Below are 16,391 nucleotides of genomic sequence, written 5' to 3'. Positions count from 1 at the left end.
TTTAGTGTTGAATCCAATGAAAGCATATTAGAAAATCAATGTTGTTACGATTTCTCCACTACCAAATAGCTGCCTTAACACCTGCCCATGGTTATTGTTATTTTGTGTGTTTTTAAGGGTTCTTACAATTGTAAGAGGGTTGGTGAGATGAAGTAGAAAATAACGTAAAACTAGTAATTAGGTTTTAGGGTGTTTAAAAAAAGTAATCTTAAATATGGGTGTCTCGGTTAGATATATTTACACATTTCTTAGAATAATATGTACCTCTATAGACACATGAGATACATATTTTGGATATACTGGTATACTCATTGGTGTATATTAAAATACTTAACATACTAGGGACATTAGATATGTTAGGTTATTAAGGATGTACTAGGGACATTAGATATGTTATGTTATTAAGGATGTATTAGATGTCATGTATGCACTCAATACAAAATATTTGTTTAGAATGATTATTATGATTTATACATGATGTTGTTGATATGAAGTCCCCATTCAAAATGTTTACCTATGTTATACTAGCAAAACATTGCATAAGCTAATCAAGGAAGAAAAAGTATTTCAAAACTCAATATATGTATTAAGCACAACATTGCATAAGCTAATCAAGGAAGAAAAAGTATTTCAAAACTCAATATATGTATTAAGGAAAGGTGTACAAGGTAAGGTTGTAAGGTAATTATTAGTGATGGTTCTGCAAGTACTTTGGTAACTACATAATGGTACAAAAATGACCTCATACATGTATTCCATACCGAATCTTTATAATATATCTTGGTTTAAAAAAACCACAATGTGTGTGTTTGTGAATCAATCTTGTTTTGTTACTTTTATAATTAGGTCATATGAAGACAATGTATTATGTGATAGATTGCTCATGCACACTTTGTCACATGCTATTGTGTCGGGCATGGTAGTGTGATAGTAGTATAATTCATGATTGTAAGGACGACGATTAGATGTGACTCGATATGATAGGAAAATATATTTTGAAGCCTTTGAATGGATATGTAAGTTATAATATAGTTTCCTTATCTCTCTCTATGATGGGTTGGAAATAGTTCATAAAGGAGGTTAATTTGATGTGGCTAAGAGATAAAAGTACTTGTAGGGTAAGAAATCTCTATTGCCGCACACAAATTGCTAAAGGAATTTGCAGCTTTAACCCTTGTTGAGTTACTTGCATGATTACCTCTTCCAATAGTTATAACCCATGAAATCAATTTTATTTTAGTTGCCAAATTAGGTACACATTAAAAATAGTTTGTCTTCTCAAAAGAATGGTTACAGAATGAGAAGACAAATTACAAAATTGCTTAAAGGCTATAGAATACTAAGCACGAGTCCTTGAGTTACACTCACTTTTTTATAGACAAAAAGGGGGTGAAAATGAAATTTCTGCAGATTTCAAAGTCTTTAACAAAATCACTATGACATATTAATATTTGTTAAGAAGATTGGATGATATGTTGGATTTTCTGTATTCAAGTTTTTATGATCCATAATGAATTAAACAAAGTCTTTTGGTAAAAATCATATGAGAGAATATTTTGGCTGATGCGTTTTGAACCAACAAATGTGGTTCATCATTAGGACCAGAGGAAGAGGCAGACCATGGCAAAAGTTTAAATAGAGAGCAATGTAGAGACATAATTTCAAGTAACGGCTATATTTGAACAATAATGTTTAAATTATAATATTAATTTATTAATATATTAAGAACAAATATTATTAAGTAATGGCTATATTAAATAGTTAGTTTTTGAAAAAAATATTTAAATAATGATATTATTTCATTAATTTATTAAAAATATTAATAGGTAACGAATATATCAAATGGCTAGATTTTGAAAAATAATATTTAAATTAATTTATTAAAACCAAATATTACTAGTTCTTGAAAAATAATATTTAAATAATGATATTAGTTTATTAATTTATTAAAATATTAATATGCAACGACTATATTAAATGGCTAGTTTTTGAAAAAAATATATAAATAATGATATTATTTCATTAATTTATTAAAAATATTAATAGGTAACGGCTATATTAGGTACCATAGTATTTTTAAAGGTTGACATGAGGAGTAACTATCACAAAATCTAGCCTCGAGGGTTAGCTCAATTGGTCGAGTTCCCGTCGCTAAAACACCTCGCTAATGGAGGTCACACGGTCAAATCTCCTCTATGCCCTCGGGGTTGGACTCTGCTAATAAGCTAGTGGGATGTGATCCCTTAGGGTGGATCTGCCCAAATATTTTTTTGGAAAAAAAAAGAACTATCACAAAAGCTGAATTTAAGAAAAATATGAGTTGAAAACTAGATTCAAAACCAATAATTGTTTTGTACAAATGGTAGATAATGTTGTTTGGTTTGATGAGTGCCTATGACACATTTTATGAGGACCATGGATTAGGTACTTGGACAATACATCAGAAAAAATGTTATTGTATATCTAATGCATTTTAAGAAATTTGGACTTAAACAACAAATCTATAGATTAGTGAGATTGAGTTTTTTCAAAATGACACAGTAAAAAGATTGCTTGATTCCTACTTTAAATGTACATGTATTCATGATTTTGTGTCATACTATTATTGTCGTGAGTTCTATAATCAAATTTATATAAGTTGAAGTAAATATTCTATTAAAAATGGATTCCTTACATTATTCCTATTATTATTTCTATTTTCATACTATTTCTATTATTATTCACCATTTTAATGAAAATGTAGGATTATGAGTTATATAAAATGAGATTGTTAAAAGTTAAAGCAAATCTTTTACTAAAATTTGGATTTTTTATATCATTTCTATTATTATTATTATTAGAAGCGAATAAAGTTTGTACTTCTCGTTAAATACTCCAAAAGACTTGGAATATAAAGATATCCATTGAGGATACAAATATTATATATTAAAATGTATAAAAAATGATGATACAATAAGAATGCGGGTCCTATATATAGTTAGGTAAGTACCCTTTCACGAACAGATATGTCCTTTAGGGACATACCTTTTCATTAATTGCTAACTACTTAATAACTTAACATTTTTTGTTGTTTTTACATTATTTGTGTTTATTTTTATATAAATTTAGTTTGTTACATTGCCTCCCCTTCAATGAGCTTTGTCCTCAAAGCTTACTGATGAAGGATCGGTTCTCTTATGTTGATATGCATATCTTCTTATTTTTGAGCTTTCATCTTTGTTGATACAAGACAATATGATGTTTTGAGCGACAGACATAATTGTTGTATTGAAAATAGATCAAACCATCCTAGATTAATCTTCTGGGAAATCTTCTGACCCATGGAGTTCTGTGGTGAGTAGTTATTGTATGACTAGATTGAGCTCACTTCATTATTCTTTGGAACATAAGTTTGTTGTTTATGTTCTGCGTGATATAAATTTGTAGATTTATTAAGGCGTCTACTCTTGTGATTCGGATGTAGATAAGGAATTTTTCTTGTTTGAACTTCCTTAAATGTTTTTATGGCAGTTTCTTGATTTCCATAAGGGATTGTTGTTGTTGACTTAACTACTGAATCCTTATTTGGGGTGTCCTTTGTTTGAACGACAATCTTTGAGTACATTTTTACTTCAATAGGATTTGGATTTCCCTGAACTACAAGATTAGCGGTATTGATGTTTGTTTCTTCAGTTTGGACTGTTACATCTGGAGATTTTGGTGCTTCTTTTGCGACAAGTTCTTTGAACCTATTCATCAATGATCTATTTTCGTCTTTAAGTTTTTTAATTTGTTTGAGCAAATTTTGATTATGATTTTTGAGATGTAAGCATTCCTCATTTTCTGAGTCAACTTTATTTTGGCTTTCAGGCTCCTCGTCTTTTAAACACTTGATTTGTTCTACTAATGTTTGGTTAAGGCTCTTTAAATGTAAATTTTCTTCTTCTTGTTCTAATAAATGCCCCTTGAGTTCCTTCTTTGATGCTTTATCTTTCTTGACTTGTTCGAGTAGTTTTTCTTGGTGATTTCTCAGGTGCGAAATTTCTGTCTTTGTTGCTGATGACTTCTTCAAGCTTTTTTTGCTTCTTTGATATCGTTTTTTCATTATTTTGAAACATAAAGTCTGAGATATCCTTAAGGTTTTCTAATGAAAATTTTATTGATTTTGATTTACTTGTTATGTCTCGAAACGTGACCATCTTCTCTTTATAAGGAAACATCAAAACTTGTTTCTCTATGTTTAACATGAATGTACCCAAATCCTTAAACCAGGGTTTGCTGAGTATGATCTCTGTCTTTTTATCTGTCCTTACAACATGAAATCGAGATATGTACTCATAATGACCTATTGTCAATTGTAGATCACTAATTTTATACTTTTTTTTGGTCAAAAATATTTTTCTTTACACCAATGCTTAGATTTGGAATTAATAGTTGATTTACCAAGTTGATGTTGATATAATTTTTATCGTTGCTTACACTGATAGCGACATTAACTTCTCTTCCTTGGATACTTTCTTTTAATGTAATTACTCAGTGATTTGTAACTGAAAGACTATTATAAGAAAACCTTTCTTCCTTCGTCATTTTAGAATTGAGCTCCATCATTTTTTTCAATGATTGATCTTATTTGTTTTGTCAAGGTGACTTAAGGTATTATGTAATCTATATATATATATATATATTTTTTTATTTTTTTTTATTTTTTTATGAATTGTGAACACTTAAGCTATCAATTGGAATATTCTCCAAATTCACCTTTTTATGTTTGATAAGAATATATATCTTCCCTTTAATCCACTAAGGAATAAAATTTAATACTACCCTTTTCTTATATTCACTTATATATATTTGAATGTTTCTCTTTATACTTATATAAAGAGATATGCTTTCACGTAACCATCTTAATTTTTAATATCTATATATATATATATATACATTAAACTTTATATTCTCTTTTTTTGACTTTAACTTTTCTTTAAAATATAATATAAAACTTCTCTTTATATATCTTTTATTCATAATCCTTTTTTTTCTTTTTGAAAAATTACAACCATAGCGAAACGCGACTATTCATCTCTTTGGGGTATGGTATAATATAAAATATATGTCCACTAATGTTCCTTTTGACTGGGTTAATTTTCTCACATATAGAGTTTTTGTATTCCATTTTGTTTCTCTTCTACCTTCAAAATACCATGGGAAATTACCATGGGTTGCTAAAACCATGAGCTTGTAAACCACTTATTGAAGAATGAAGATAATATTATATACTCTTCCTTCTCTTACGTATAGTTTTAAAGATATTTGGAAAGATTCCTTCTTAACTTTATTCTGCGTTTTTTTATCAATAATGTAGATCCATTTTATATATATGAATGTTCTCCTTCAAATTTTACACTAGACTATAAATATCTTTTTTTTAATAGTATATTTTTATATGATTTTTTTTTCTTTTTTTTTTTTAATCTTTATATGTACCTTTTTTTTCTTTATTTTTTGTTTGTTTAATGGCCAAAGGCCTCTGACGAATTAGCAACGGAGAAACTCCCAAAAGTGTAGCGAAACGCTTCAATCTCGACGACAATGTTGACGAAACCTGGATGGCCAAGGGCCTGGATCAGAGAGCGTGACTCTGTGCAGCGGTGGAGCGACCAAAGGATCGAACTGCTCTAATATCAAATGAAGCGAGCAAAGTTCGTACTTCTCGTTAAATACTCCAGAAGACTTGGAATATAAAGATATCCATTGAGGATACAAATATTATATATTAAAATGTATGAAGAATGATGATACAATGAGAATGAGGGTCTTATATATATAGCTAGGTAAGTACCCTTTCACGAACAGATATGTCTTTTAGGGACATACATTTTCATTAATTGCTAACTAATTAATCACTTAATTTTTTTGTTGTTTTTACATTATTTGTGTTTATTTTTATATAAATTTAGTTTGTTACATTATTATATTTATATTAAAAGATAAGTTCATATTTATCCCATGACAAGATTAATAATGATGACAAGCTCTCACCACACTAACACTGCCCCCTCCTGCATTTAAGTCAATGGGACAAGGATTTAATATACAAGCTTCATATCCTAATTACTTGCGTCATTCCTCCATTGTGAGCGTTAATGAATGTTATCATGGTTGTAATGTGAGATGTGTGTGGGCTTATTATGTCAACCTTTTCAACTTGGAAGGAAGCACCCACAACATTTGCAATTGGAAATTTATTCTATGAGCATGGGCCACAAGAAGCTAATGCATTTTTCTAACACTCACAATATTATTTGTGTAATTTGGATTTGGCTTGCCTTATCTTGTTCCACTTTTTCTTGTTATAGGTTTAGACTATGGATATATCAAGTGGGAATGGAGGGAGTATGATTCTTATGCATGTAGTTTATGGTGTCTAGACTGGTTAAGGCTTGACTTGTCTATATAGGTTGAGGTAAGTTCTTTAGACCAAACTTTATTTTGGCATGCTTAAGGTGTTCCCACTCAGTAAGGTAGATAACTATTTAGGGAGCTACAATGACACATTACATTACTAGAATGGTTGTTTTCTGTTGCATGAATTGAGGATTTGTAAATAGTTCTTAAAAGTTGTAGCAAGGACACCGTTATAGCGAATTACAACATTATGAGTTGGAGTTTCAAGTGGAATAGATGGAAGGACAATTTTACATGCCAAATTCAAAAATAAAATGGTGCTAGAGATAAGTGTATTGTAGACACAATGAAACATATCTTGACAGTTTGGAAATGGTAGTGAGACGCTGATGTCTTCATGATAATCCACTATGGCATACATTTGGAACTCATTGCACGGGAAAAATCTTTGCAATTTATAATTAGAATAATGATGACCCACCCTAACTTTCCACTCAAAGTAATTTCTTCCCCTCATTAATTTCAGCCCCTCTAAGAACCGCTTGATTTGCGGTCTTTTGTTAACCTCAATGCAACATACATAACTCCCTCTGTACCTTGTTGAGGGTAGGGGGTATCAAATTTTCTCTTTTCTGGTTCAATTCAAAACTCTTTTCTAAGATCACCATTAGCTTGTTCTCGTTGAGAGATTTCCATTGATATAAAATTAATTACAATTTGAGTCTGGATCATCAAGATATGGTCAATTGAAGATTTTCATCCTTAGTGCCATGTCAGTGCTATTGGGTAAATGTTTTGTGGAAGATGACATGGCACCCCTAGTCCACATGTCATCATGGGGTGGTTCCATGTTAGTAGTAGGGCCACCTATCCCTATCATGTAATCTATTGGCCCAATAATTAATCACCTTACATTTGATTAAGTTATTTTTTAACTTAATTAAATGGTTGGCACAATGGGATGTTATCTCCTCCACTCGGTTTCAAATCCATGAGGGGACATCTTTGGCCCCTTGTGATAAGGCTCAAGGAGTAGGCTACCCCACCCTTGTGGAGTCTTTGCTTTTTCTATGTCATAAATTCCTGGTGTATATGCCTTACGATCCCTTGGATATACTCTTGATATTATAGTGACAACCACTAAGTTTGATTTTGGGCCTTGCCTATTGAGATTTGTAGCTTGGGAGGTACTCCAAATCCTAGGCTAGTTGGTTTTGGAGGAATGGGCACACAAATATGTTTGTGGGCTTAGAACCCAAGCCTGTGAGCTTTGCACCCAAGCATGTGGGTGTGAATAAGTGACAAGGTTTAATGATGAGAGTGATGGAGATCATAGAGGACTCCGAGAGCAACCAAAGGCAATAGAAATCATCGAAATTCGAGTTGTAGGAATTGAGTTATGAATTTGAAGTTGAGTGTGGGTGAAGCGGCCTACTAGGTCAAGCCGACCAACATGTTAGGGTGCCCTTTTAGAGTTGTTTGTTAACACCCACATAAAGCTATAGAAGGAGGATTCGTTGAGGAATTTTAGACACATTGTGAGCATCTAACATTAAAGGAATATCTCTGAGATTGGGTAATGAGCTTGAGGGAGAACGAAAAAGAAAGGATCACTATTTTTGGGGTCTGTTTAGGGTGTGGATTTCTTGAACTATAGGGCCACAAGTCTAAGGCATTCAATAGGAGCAGTGGAGGACATGTCTTAGCTTGGTTGGAGCAGACCTAAAGTGTAGATCCTAGCCGCAAATTAGAGGTGAGTTTGGGATTGTTTTGATGCATGTTTTGTGTTGTATGTCTTTGTTTACAAGGGCCACAGATAGAGGTTGTTACAACAACTTGTTTGAAGGAATGTTAAGAGGGACGAGTGGCCTAGAAGGCTTCTCTCTCTAGGCCGCAACCTCTAGAAGGAACAACGTAGAGGAACAGGGATATTCTCCTTATGTATTGGGCTATTCTGTTACGTTGATGAGGGCATATTGTTGATGATCTAATCTGAGTGTTGTAGAGTGCCTTGTGGAGGAGCCCAAGGCCTACCAAAAAACCTTGGATGCCTAGGAAATAACAACAGAAGGAAGCAACTTGATTGGAGAAGTTTAGAGCATTTCCTTAGGGTTGTTGTTGTGCCCTAGCCAGTCTGGTACATGCATAGATCCCAAGGCAAGAGGCAACAACAATGAGTTGCTGATGTCATCTTGTTGATGGTTGGATGCTAGTGGATGAGAGGTCCTAGGAGAAGACATTATGTTGGATGCTCGTGGTCTATTGGAGGGAAGTGTGAGAGTGGACCAAGTGTGGGCCTAGATAAGGCAGAATTGGAGCAACATAAAGAACAACTTGGAGGATTGTAGAGGCTTGCTTCAAGCCTTAAGGAACAAGTCCCTTGAATGACTAAGGGATTGTTAAAAGTGGCAGAAGAAGAGCTCATAAGTCTGATTAGCCAGGAGTAGTTTGTATCTCTAGACTTGCCTTGTGGAGAAGGACATTTACAGGTGAAGAAGGACAATCCTCTTAGCCCATGTTCATTGTTGGAGAAGGACTTCTAGCAGTGATAGGTGGAAACCGTCTGTGCCCTATGTTAGTCTTCATTGGAGTAGCATAGGAAGAATATAATGGGCGGAAGTCCCTAAGTAGTTGAGGAGCAATAGTGGCCACATGAGAGTTGTGAACAACTCGACAGGAGTCTCGAGGTGTTTGCATTGAAGGATGAATGATTGACTAGAGAGTAGATTGGAGCCGAGATTCAATGGCCAGATGGACTTGGTACATTGATAGAGGCAGGTGCTACAGATCGGGAGCTAAAGGACCAAGCAAGTATGTTCAGTGTACGACCAAGAGGAGTTGAGAAAGCGTGGTACAACCATATGGTCAAAGTATCTTCATCAAGGTATATTGGTGGTAATCATGACAAACACCAAGCCCTGGTTATTGTTGTCTTATATCAGTGGATGCATGAGGGCTATTATCCCTAGTACGGGAGCCCTAGACTCTTGTATTATCAATTTGATTAATATAACAAAGTTGGGTTGTTTTATAAATTTGTAAAAAGTTGTGTATATTTTGTGCACTAGTAGATTTATTGTTGTATATTATTCCGCTGTGCAAAGTAGTCTTGTTGTGATACTTGGATTGGTAGTGTCAATGATTTAAGATTCTATCCTAGACTCCAATATCATGGAAAAAAATATCGCCCACATTACTCCAACAAGTTACCAATTCACCATGGTAATTTTTTTTTTTTTTTGTTAATTAAAAACTTAAGATATTTACATTCATATAATTATTTTAATTAATTATAATAACCTGATTGGAGAATTTTAGAGCATTTCCTTAGGGCTGTTGGTGTGCCCTAACCAGTTTGGTACATGCATAGATCCCAAGGCAAGAGGCAACAACAATGAGTTGCAGATGTCATCTTGTTGATGGTTGGATGCTAGTGGATGAGAGGTCCTAGGAGAGGACAATATGTTGGACACTCGTGGTCTATTGGAGGGAAGTGTGAGAGTGGAAAAAGTGTGGGCCTAGATAAGGCAAAATTGGAGCAACATAAAGAACAACTTGGAGGATTGTAGAGGCTTGCTTCAAGCCTTAAGGAACAAGTCCCTTGAAGGACTAAGGGATTGTTAAAAGTGGCAGAAGAAGAGCTCATAAGTCTGATTAGCTAGGAGTAGTTTGTATCCCTAGACTTGCCTTGTTGAGAAGGACATTTACAGGCGAAGAAGGACAATCCTCTTAGCCCACGTTCATTGTTGGGGAAGGACTTCTAGCAGTGATAGGTGGAAACCCTTTGTGCCCTATGTTAGTCTTCATTGGAGTAGCGTAGGAAGACTATAATGGGCAGAAGTCCCTAAGTAGTTGAGGAGCAGTAGTGGCCATATGAGAGTTGTTCACAAACGGAGTTGTGAACAACTTGACAGGAGTCTCGAGGTGTTGATGTGTTGAAGGACGAACGATCGACTAGAGAGCAGATTGGAGTCGAGATTCAATGGTCAGATGGACTTGGTGCATTTATAGAGGCATGTGCTACAGATCGGGAGCTAAAGGACTGAGCAGGTATGTTTATTGTACGACCAAGAGGAATTGAGCAAGCGCGGTACAACCATATGGTCAGAGTATCTTGATCAAGGTAGATTAGTGGTCATCACGACAAACACCAAGCCCTGGTTATTGTTGTCTTATATCAGTGGATGCATGAGGGCCATTATCCCTAGTATGGGATCCCTAGACTCTTGTATTATCAATTTGATTAATATAACAAAGTTGGGTTGTTGTATAAATTTGTAAAAAGTTGTGTATATTTTGTGCACTAGTAGATTTACTGTTGTATATTATTTCGTTGTGCAAAGTAGTCTTGTTGTGATACTTGGATTGATAGCATTCCATTGTGCAAAGTATTCTTGTTGTGATACTTGGACTGGTAACGTCAGTGATTTAAGATTCTATCATAGACTCCAATATCATGGAAAAACAACATTGCCCACATTACTCCAACAAGTTACCAATTCACCACGGTAAAAAAAATAAAATTAATAAAAGTTTAAGATATTTACATTCATATAATTATTTTAATTAATAATAATAACCTGATTAGAGAATTTTAGAGCATTGCCTTAGGGTTGTTGTTGTTCCCTAACCAGTCTGGTACATGCACAGATCCCAAGGCAAGAGGCAACACCAATGAGTTGCAGATGTCATCTTGTTTATGGTTGGATGCTAGTGGATGAGAGGTCCTAGGAGAGGACATTATGTTGGACGCTCGTGGTCTATTGGAGGGAAGTGTGAGAGTGGACCAAGTGTGGGTCTAGATAAGGAAAAATTGGAGCAACCTAAAGAAAAAATTGAAGGACTGTAGAGGCTTGATTCAAGCTCTAAGGAACAAGTCCCTTGAAGGACTAAGGGATTGTTAAAAGTGGTAGAAGAAGAGCTCATAAGCTTGATTATCCAGGAGCAGTTTGTAGCCCTAGACTTGCCTTGTGGAGAAGGACATTTACAAGTGAAGAAGGGAAATCCTCTTAGCCCATGTTCATTCTTGGAGAAGGACTTCTAGTAGTGATAGGTGGCAACCATCTGTGCCCTATGCTATTCTTCATTGGAGTTACCTGCTGTGCCCTAAGTAGTTGAGGAGTAGCAATGGGTAGATGAGAGTTGTTTACAAACGGAGTTGTGAAGAACTCGACAAGAGTCTCAAGGTGTTGATGCATTGAAGGGTGAACGGTCGACTAGAGAGCAGATTGGAACCAAGATTCAGTGGTCATATGGACTTGGTGCATTGATAGAGGCATGGGTTGCAGATCGGGAGATGAAGGACCAAGCGAGTATGTTCAGGGTACGACCGAGAGGACTTGAGAAAGCCCGGTACAACCATATGGTCAGAGTATCTTGATCATGGTAGATTGGTGGTCATCACGACATACACCAAGCCCTAGTTGTTGTTGTCTTGTATCAGTGGATGTATGAGGGCCATTATCCCTAGTATGGGAGCCCTAGACTGTTGTATTATCAGTTTGATTAATATAACAAAGTTTGGTTATTGTATAAATTTGTAAAAAGTTGTGTATATTTTGTGCATTAGTATATTTACTGTTGTATATTATTTTGCTGTGCAAAGTAGTCTTGTTGTGATACTTAGATTGGTAGCTTTAGTGATTTAATATTCTATCCTAGACTCCAATATCGTGGAAAAACAACATCGCCCACATTACTCCAACGAGTCACTGATTCACCATGGTAAAAAACAAGTTATTTTTTAATTCAAAACTTAAGATATTTACATTCATATAATTATTTTAATGAATAATAAAAATAATAAATATGACACATTTAATTAACACCTCATTAAATTTACATGCACTATTTCAAAAAAAGTGCTTCATCACCCTCAATGAAATCCAATTACCAACTCAAAAAATTTGGCAACCAATGGAGCCAATCTCCTTAAAAGTGCTTCATCACCTATCAATGAAATCCAATTACCAACTCAAAATATTTGGCAACTAATGGAGCCAATCTCCTAACTCTTCGTTGATGCTAGATGGGATCATTGACTATAAATAAGAATTAGACAACTAAATCTGTCATGTCAACTTTATTAACCTTGCCAATTGTGCTGAATGGATGGAATTTTTGGCCACTGACAAAATCTAACATTTTTACTCAATAAAAGCCTCACTAGTTTGCTAACAAGTATATTTTAACAAGATTTAAAACAAATCTATAATAATGCATAACACATTGAAGATGATTAGCTCTATTGAAGAAAAATTTCGAATTTATTAAAAACATTCTCTGCATCAAGCTCCAATAGAAGTAAATTGGGTAAAAGTTCTCCCCCAAATATTCCCTTTTTTCATATATGAGAAATTCATGAATACAAGTGATTATATGCATAGATATACATTCATATACGGAATACATTAAATAAAATTTCTCTTAGAATGGATTATTACCAAATTTATCACATTCACTTAAGTAAACAAGATTTGTCACTGTTAGGTCTGTATACTACTAGTGTAACCCCTTATTGTTATTAGTGCAACCCCCTTATTGTATTATTGTGCCAATATAGTCCCCATGTTGTTATTATTATGCCTCATAGAAGCCCACTATTGTTATTGTTGTGCCCTTACAATATTATTGTTATGTAGGCTCGGATTGTATTAGGACTCCGTAGACTCTTATATATAGAAATGAGGTCTTGTCATTTGTATCATCAAAGAATGTTCATTTGTGTAATGTAAAGGAGGTTTTCCCCTTGAAGATGATGATTTCAAAGTTGTTGATCTATCTTTTCTATCTTTTTGTGAGCTGGTTCCATAACGTTTGGTATCAGAGCTTTGGATTCTAGGGTTTCACTGCTCCAAACAGGTCATCATGGAATTTTTGCTATAATGTTTTCTCTACGAAGTTTTAGAAGCTAAAAAAAAACCCATTTGAGATGAAATCATTATGAACCTTGGGTCCAAAGTTCAGATCTTGTCTCTCTATATTTTCGGAGATATGATCTGAAGAAGTTAGGGTTTTTGCACGTTCTAGAATTCCATCGCAAAAAGGTCATCATGGAATTTTCGCTATCATTGTTTTTATACGAAGGTTCAGAATCTTAAATTAAAACCCATTTGAGCCGAAATCTTGATGAAACCCAGGCTCTAATTTCAGATCTTGTTTCACTATATTTTCGGAGATATGATCCATGGAAGTTAGGGCTTTTGCAGGCTCCCGAATTACATCCCAAACAGGTGATCTTGGGAAAATTGTCATAACTTTCTCTCTGAGCATCAGATTGAATTTTCATAAGAACTTATACAAAGAGGATGGACTGTAGTTTTCTTTGTATCGATTTCAGGTCCGAAGATCGAAACAGTGACATGTGGCAGGTCATACAAGTTCAATCTATTGAACCAATCTATAATCAGGTCATCGCAGGATATTTGGCATAACTCTTTATTGAAGAATCCAATATTGATCAAACTGGTGGAGTTAGAAAGATGACTTAGAGGGCTACCATAGGCGTAAATTACAAAACTTGAAGATCTGAAGTTACAGAGTTATAGTCGTTTAAATATCGAGCTCCTAAAAGAAAGAAAAATAATGACCCGAATCAAGAAAATAGAAACACCTAGTAAGCAAAATTGGATGGATGATTTGAAGAATGCGATCAAAGCTAGGATAAATAGTTTTATATGTGCTAAATGTTGTGGAAGCAGATTTGAAGAAAGACATGGAAGATTTGAAGAAATACATGGAAGGTTTGAAGGAAGGTGGGACAAAGTTGCTACAAGAAAGGCCTCCTAATGATGAAAAGGTAGTAGAGGAAACTCATGATGAGAAAAAAAATGTTAATCATGATTTCATAGAATCTAACATTAGATTGAAGATCCACCATATTCCAAAGATCGATATGAGGAAGTTTGATGACAAATATCCCATAACATGGATACTACAGATGGAGAAATATTTTTATTTACATGTTGTGCAACTGTTACAAAAGGTACGTATTACATCTTTATATTTGAACCGAATCAATTTTAATGGTATAAAGGGCTTTGTTCTAGTAAACCACTTGTCATCTGGTCAATTTTCAGGGAGGAAATGATAGCACATTATGAGGATACAAAGAGCAACACCTTCTTTAGCCAATTGATAAATCTCAAACAAAAGGGTTCAATTGCAGAGTACATTGAGGACTTCCAAAAATTGAATATAAAGGTAAATGATATTCCAGAGAAGTAGATGATTGATCTCTTCATAGGGACTTTAAATGATAACATTCAAAATGAGGTTCGTCTTTGAGAACCTGATTCATTGGAGAAGACATTCAGTTTGGCAAGAAAAATGGAAAGCAAAATTATGCCAACAAGGAAGCCTACCACTCACAACTATAAAGATGGAAGTCTTGTTGTTCCTAGGATTTCACCACCTACAAGGTTGACACCACAACAATTGGAAGAAAAAAGAGAAAAAGAGCTTTGTTACAATTGTGATAGAAAATACACTAAAGGTCATAAGTGTGCTGAGAAGAAATTAATTTACATAGATAGGGAAGAGGAGTAAGAAAATGAACAAGAAATGTCAAAAGAAGAGGATATACACAAGGAACCAATCCCAGAGAAAGAAGAAATGAATCTGACCATATCTTGTAATGCATTGACAAGAATTACCACTCCTCAAACTCTCAAGATAGAATGGCATATCAAGAATAAAAAAGTAATAGTGTTGATTGATTCGGGTAGTACCCATAATTTTATTCATTGTAAGATAGCCAAGGAATTGAATTTCTTCCTATATCTAGCACCAGAGTGTCAAGTAATGGTTGCAAATGGAGGAACCATAAATTACTCTAGAAAATGCTATAATATCAAGCCATCCATGGGAGAATATGTCTTGAATAGTCCAATGCTTTCCATTCCAATGGGTGGTGCAAATGTTGTACTAGGAGTCCAATGGCTACAATATTTGGGTATGATAGCTTTTAATTTTTAAGAAATTTTCTTGAATTTTTTTTGGGAAGGAAAGGGAGTTGAATTAAGGGGTATCACAGGGAAATCAGGAAAGATAATCAACTCTAAGAGCATGACAAGCTTCTAAAGAAAGAACAACGACGTGTAATTGCACAATTATGTTCACTAGAGGTTCCCACATCGAAATCATCTATTTCTCCAGATCTCCAAAACATTTTGGACAATCATTCCAAGGTATTTGAGAGTCCCAAAGGCCTCCCACCTATTCGTGATGATGATCATGCTATTCATTTGATTCCAAGAAGTGTTCCCTCAAACATCAGGCCTTACAAATATCCATATGCCCAAAAGAGTGAAATTGAATGCATGGCTGCAGAAATGCTAGAGGTTGGTATAATTCAACCTAGTCAAAGTTCTTTCTCCGCTCCAATGGTATTGGTACACAAGAAGGATGGATCATGGTGCATGTGTATGGATTATACTGAGCTCAACAAGCTTACTATTAAAGTTTTCCCATTCCTGTCATTGATGAATTATTGGATGCATTACATGAAGCAATTTGCTTCACCAACTTGGATCTTCATTCAGGATATCATCAAATCAGAATGAAGACAGAAGACATTCCAAAAACAACATTTAGAACTCATGAGGGTTATCATGAATTTTTGGTCATGCCTTTTGGCCTTACCAATGCACCTTCTACATTTCAAGGTTTGATGAATTCCATTTTCAAAACCTTCCTTATAAAATTTGTGTTAGTATTTTTTGATGATATACTAATCTATAGTAAGTCTTGGAAGGATCATGTTCAACATGATGACAGGGTGATCAGACTATTGGAGGAGAAACAATTATATGAAAAAAGATCCAAATGTTTCTTTGGAGTACAAGAGGTGGAATATTTGGGTGCTTAGTTAGCTCATAACTCATCTTATCATCCTCAATATGATGGGAAAACTGAGATAGTGAACAAATGTTTGGAGGGATATCTTCATTGCTTTGTATATGATAAACAGACACAATGGGTCAAGTGGTTTCCTCTAGCTGAATGATGGT

This window comes from Pinus tabuliformis, chromosome Q (genome assembly GCF_031772625.1).
Source record: "Pinus tabuliformis cultivar Carrire ecotype Pingquan chromosome Q, CPIR1, whole genome shotgun sequence".
In the NCBI taxonomy this organism is placed as follows: Eukaryota; Viridiplantae; Streptophyta; class Pinopsida; order Pinales; family Pinaceae; genus Pinus; species Pinus tabuliformis.
The sequence above is the reverse complement of the archived record's forward strand: the minus strand, read 5'-3'. Positions refer to the sequence as shown.